The 5,949-nt window shown below is 42.9% G+C and overlaps 1 long non-coding RNA gene across 1 annotated transcript; it reads right to left on the bottom strand.

Annotated features, from left to right (window-relative positions):
* Nucleotides 1–208: 208 nt before the first annotated feature.
* Nucleotides 209–2,602, bottom strand: LOC127768343 (uncharacterized). Its single transcript, XR_008016575.1, has 4 exons — nucleotides 2,521–2,602; nucleotides 2,262–2,447; nucleotides 904–1,056; nucleotides 209–816 (listed from the first exon to the last, which is right to left on the bottom strand). It is a non-coding gene; the product is annotated as an uncharacterized LOC127768343 (long non-coding RNA).
* Nucleotides 2,603–5,949: the final 3,347 nt, after the last annotated feature.

Below are 5,949 nucleotides of genomic sequence, written 5' to 3' on the forward strand. Positions count from 1 at the left end.
CAAAGCAGCAGGCCAGCAACAGCTTGGTCAAAAAGAAAAAAAGAAAAACATAAGAGGGCAATTTGATAAAAAAAATTAATAAACACATTGAAGAGGTGAGTAGAGTCATATATTTTAAATATGTGCCAGATTATAATAGTATAGATCCAAATAGATAAATAGTAATAACAATTTACAATGGTACAGATCCAATTAAAACAAGGCCAGTATTCTGATCTCGTGTGACTGCTTATCATCCGCATGCTCAAAGAACCAATGCAAATAGGAGTATAATGAAACAGAAAGCGGAGAAAGCGGTAGACTCCGGGACTCAATGATATTACAGTATCACCATGAACTAGTGCTAAACTGCTAATTGATCTTTGCATTCAGAAAAACAAGAGGAATCCAGTGAGAATATCACCCATGCTCAACACAAGAACGCACAGAATAGTAGCGGCGCAAATTTAACCAGCTCCACTGAAGATATCAAATCATATATGCTACTCCTACCAAGAAGATTTGAGGCACACATATTTTTCAGGTAGAAACTAGAAACATGTCGAGGTCATAGTAGTAGTATCACTTAGCCAACCATGTCCAAACTACTCTTCCCACTAGAACTACGGAAAAGATGACATGGTAAAAAACTACTCTACGATCGATAAGACCTCACAACACCAAGTTCTCTGCAGACTTGTCTCATCAAAGTTAGAAACAATCAGGATCCCCTGTACGGCTGTACTGAGACTCGATTGCCACCGGACTCGCCTTCCATGGAGCTTCTTTATCCATCAAGACGGCCCCGACATTCTTCTTTGCAAACAGAGTCGAGATCTATCAGAGGCAACAGCATATTGTTAATTAGCTGTCAATTAACAGCATAAAAAGAACAGCATGTCGTTGTCGGTAAGAGATAAAGACCTGAACTCCTAAGAGGATTTACACTTGTCTCATCAAAGTTGGTACCGATCAGAAGCGAGGCCCCCCTCACTGAGACTCGACTGTCACCGAACTCGTCTCCCCTGGAACTGCAGCATCCTTGACCACGGGCTCGACCTTCTTCTTGCCAAACACCTGAATTACATGACAGGAAACCACAGATTAGCCCTCGAGAACCATCAGAGGCAACAGCATGTTGTAATTAGCTATCAAAATAACAGCATAAAAAGAAGTCCAGTTAACTTCAGTCTGCCAAGTCTGCCAAGAACAGAGAACATGACAAATGCCATTCGTTGCAACTGGAGAACCCGATTGCAATTTAGAGTGCGTTGCTAATTTGAAATGCAAATGCTAGGAGCCTAGGATACGCTGCTGCAGGTAAGTAATTGTCCATGGCAAATGTTTAGGAGAGATCACACAAGCAGATACAGCTAAACCTTGCATACCAAGATAGAGAACCATGTATCATTTGCAAATATTTCAGCACCAAGACAAAACAGTGCAGAAATGTCATCGCTGGTAGAAGTATATGCAGAAATAGAGACTTGATAAGCAGATTTAGTAGTAACTGAAAGCAGGACAGGTTCCATGTCATTTGCAAATCATCTTCAACATAATCTTTTATTTGCCACTACTTCTAACATGATTGCTAGCAACAAAAATCATTACACAACAAAAATAGCGTCACAAATCCACAAGGAAAAAACCGAACGCCTCTGCTTCTCTACGGCACAAATCGAGTAACATTGAACCTGACCACAAATGACGATTCAAATCGAAAACACAAGAACCTACTCACAGGTTTTCCCTTAAACACAATGAAAGCCAAGAATCGAACTCACAACGCTTGTTAAACCTCAAAGCACTAGTAGAGTTTGTACAGAAACAGAGACTCCGCAATACAACATTGAACCCACCAATGATTAAAATGGTGAAACAAGAACCTATTCGCAAACAAAACCTTTCCCCCCTAAACACACACAAGGCTCGATGCAAAACAGCATGAACTCGCATGCTAATCGCGTCTTCGACATGATCCATTACAAAACGACGACCACGCTGCATCCCAACCGATCCAACACTGTAACCAACCACCAAGATAAATTAAACTGCTAGAAGAAGAACTAGTAGTACGCACGGGGGGGGGGGGGGGGGGGGGGGGGGGGAAGAAGAAACTCAACCCAGAAGCGAATCACTTACAGGAAGCACTACGACTACACGCGCGGCTGAGAAACTCAGAAGCGAAACACCATCACAGGTTACAACCAAGCAAAGTTTGCAGAGGATGGAGGGGAGGATCAGAGGAGACGGGTGCGCTCGGGGGGAAAGGGGGACGTTACCGAGCTGCTCTTCTGTGAGACGAACTCGCCGGCGGCGGTGCGGAGCTTGTCGATCTTGACTTGGTCGCCTCCCCCTCCGCCGCCTCCGTCTTGTCGAGGCACGAGCTTTTCCCCAGAGTTTTTCACGGCGAGGTAACGCGGCCACGGCATGGAAGAAGGTGCGGCGACAAGAATTAACCTAAGACCCTGCACCGTGCAAACAAAATGTTAAACAACACATCCAATTTCACCGTGCAAAGCAGACACCAAGTTAACTAACCTTTGGGGCGTCATCGTCCCCTGCGACGCCATCGCCTCCTCCCCCTCCTCCTCCTCCTCCACCTCCGCCGCCTCCTCCTCCCCCTCCACCTCCTCCACCTCCACCGACATTACCATCTCCTCCCCCTCCTCCATCTCCACCAACATCGCCTCCTCCTCCCCCTCCCCCTCCACCTCCACCTCCTAGTACTATCAGATGTGTCAGAGTGACCGATTTTGTAGAGATTTAACAGCTTCTCGAGTTTATCGAGGATCTCCTCGACCTTTGTCCCTTTCACTCTTATTCTGACAGTACGATACGCATTGGAGAAGACCCTGTGAAGTGGGAAAACCACGCTTAGATTTGGGGATGAACTGATTGGAAGAAGAACGAACGAACACACAGCGCCGCGGCGAGAGAAGTCGAGAAAGCGAAGAAACCGATCGAGAAGGCGAGAAAGCGAGAGATTAAGCAGCAACTCACCCACGCGTTTTCCTCAGCGCGTCAGCGATCTTCTTCGCCGCCTCACCGGATGGCCGCAAGGTAGTATCGGCCATCTCCTTCGCGCGAGAGGTTTCTGCGGGACGAGGGAGGCAAGACGGAGAGGGAGAGGAAGGCAGCTGGGCTGGAGATTTATATAGCGTTGCGGACCGCGCGAGGTTGGGCGCTGGTGCGTGGCATGAGGTTGGGCGCTGGTGCGGTGCAGGACCGAGCCGGACGGGATTCGCGGCGCAAGCGGAGGCGCGGTGCTGCTGGTCGCAGTGCAGGGGTTCCGATCCGCCTGGACGATGCGCGGGGCGCACGGGAGGCGCGCGGCACACTAGCCTGGCATTGGTGGCCAGTCGGCGAGGCGGGCAGTACGCGCGGCAACGTCGTGCGGGTCAGCCAGCGCGACTAGGGTGGCACGGGCACGGCACGTACGACATCGCGACCGAAATAGCTAGTTAGCGAACGTTCGTTGATTTTCGATACGGCGAACGTGTCGCGGGACAGATTTCTTTCCTTTTCTGATCCGTTCCCTTTCCGTTTTTGTGTGGGCGGAGGCCTTTTTTTTTCACTGGGCCGGGCTTATTGCTTTCGAGCCACGAACACGTCCAGTTCCAACTCCCCTGTGCATGCCTGATTAGTGGCAGTGCCCTTGATTAGCCCATGTCACTAACGAAGTAGTAGCGATTTTCCTGTGCATGTGACCATGTGTCATTAGCGGCAGTGCCCTTGATTAGCTCATTTATTTATGAAACTTTAAATATTAATCCCAAATTGATAGGATGTATATTTATTTTTTTATATCGTCAATTACATCAAACAGTAGTAGATTGCAAATTTTATTCCCAAATTTTTTTCAACTACATCCTCTCTTCTATAAAAAACAAACAATTCTAACTATAAATCTGGACACGTGTGTGTCAGATTCGTAGCTAGAATTGATTTTTTTACTGAGGGAGTACATAAATTGTCAAGATAACCTTTTATAATTTTAGGGTTTAAATTTCTTATTCTTGTACAAAGTTGGTAGTATTATGAAACTTTCTAAATATAATTTTTTATGTACAAAGTTTATGAATGGAAATTTTTAAATTTTGTATAAAGTTTATGAATGAAAATTTTTTATGTGCAAAGTTTATGAATGTAAATTTTTATTTATGTATAAAATTTATGAATGGAAATATTTTATGTATAAAGTCTATGAATGAATTTTTTTATTATGCATAAACTTTATGAATGGATATATGTTATGTATAAAGTTTATCAATAGAATTTTTTATTTATGCATAAATTTTCTGAACACCAATTTATATTCATACATAAATACTTTAAGTAGGGTTTTATTTGAAAAGAGAAGTGTTAATAATTTAAGAAAAAATGTGTGAGAATAATTAAAATTTTGATACCAAATACTAGATAATTATATTTTCTCTCTATATGTATTTCAATATAATGTTTTTTTAATATTTACTAGTAATCAAGCGGAATATCCAATTTTTACACCCTTAAACTGTAATCACGCATGCATGCAAGAGCACTCTCTGGTTTGTGTTTGTTAGAGTATGTTGGGCCATACGCGAAGAGCAATTGTCCTGCTGGGCGCTGAAACAAGCAATGCTAATTGCTGCTAGATGCTAATCACGTGCATGCATATGCAGCCGAGAAGCGAGAAATGTCGGAGGCTCGGAGCCCGTTCGCGACAAGCGAACGCTCGCGAACCCACTTGTCCTAGCTTGATGGGCCGCTGGCCTTGCTGGCTGGGCCGGCAAAGGGAACAAGAGGGGGAATAAGTTCACTTGATGATCCTTAAAAGTGATCGAAATCTAATCCATAACCTTTAAACCACAAAACCGGATATCTCGATCCCCAAACTTTTAAAATCGGTGTAATTTGACTAACGGTTTTGGAGGGCGGTTTCGCTGACGTGACGGTATTGACCAGGTCTCCTTTACACGTGGCATTGACGTGACGTTTAGGTGGCATCTAGAATTAAAAAATAAGTGTGGGACCTATTTGTCATTGACACAGAAAATAAATTGTGGGACCCATGTGTCCCTTCTCTCTCTCTCCCTCCTTCCAGTTCCTTCTCCCTCCTCACCGCTCCCTCTCTCTCTCCTATGGCGGGCAGCGAGGGTCGGATCGGCGGCTCGCGGAGACGGCGGCGAACGGCGGAGGCGCGGCGAGCGGCGGAGACGCAGGAGTGTGTAACATACCAGCAAAATTTAAAACTTTTTGAAAGCTAAGACATTTGAGAGCATAATAGTTGAGCTTAGAGTTAAAATCCTGTAAATAAGATAAAACACAAAGTTTTGCTGAAACAAGATTAGAGCTAATCTAAAATTAGATTTTATAAAATCTTGAGTTAACAAATCTCAATTCAAATAAGTTGGTTTAACCATAAAATAGGAATTTAATTCTTTTGGTTTTGCATTTCACTAAGCAAAATATTTGAACTAAAAGAAAAACAAATGAAAACATAAGATTTAAAATAAGCAAAACCTAAATGGAAATAAATATACTTGGTTGTATGTGCATTTTATTATTTTAGGTTTGTTTTTGGATATTCTTGGTGCATCTCATAATAGGTTTCATATGCATGTCATGTCTAAAGGAAACTCCTAAAAGAAAATAATGCAACAATAAATTACACCAAAATTCTCATAAATATTACATAACATCCTGAGTTTGTAGTAATTTTAGTTTTAATTTATCACATCAAATGGTATCTCAAATAATTCCAACAACTCATCTAGAAATCTGAAAAACAACATATCATTTAGCCTACTTTGCACCTTCATCAAAATTTAACCATCATTTATCTAGCTAAACCACTTGGTCAAAATGTTAACTATAGTGTACTCTACCACCTGCTGTAATTGATTAATTAAATTCGAAATGTAACCACAGAAAATGAGAGCCACAAATTGCTTAAACAATATTTAGACTGCAGCCAACATAGTAACT

This window comes from Oryza glaberrima, chromosome 3 (genome assembly GCF_000147395.1).
Source record: "Oryza glaberrima chromosome 3, OglaRS2, whole genome shotgun sequence".
NCBI classification, from domain to species: Eukaryota; Viridiplantae; Streptophyta; class Magnoliopsida; order Poales; family Poaceae; genus Oryza; species Oryza glaberrima.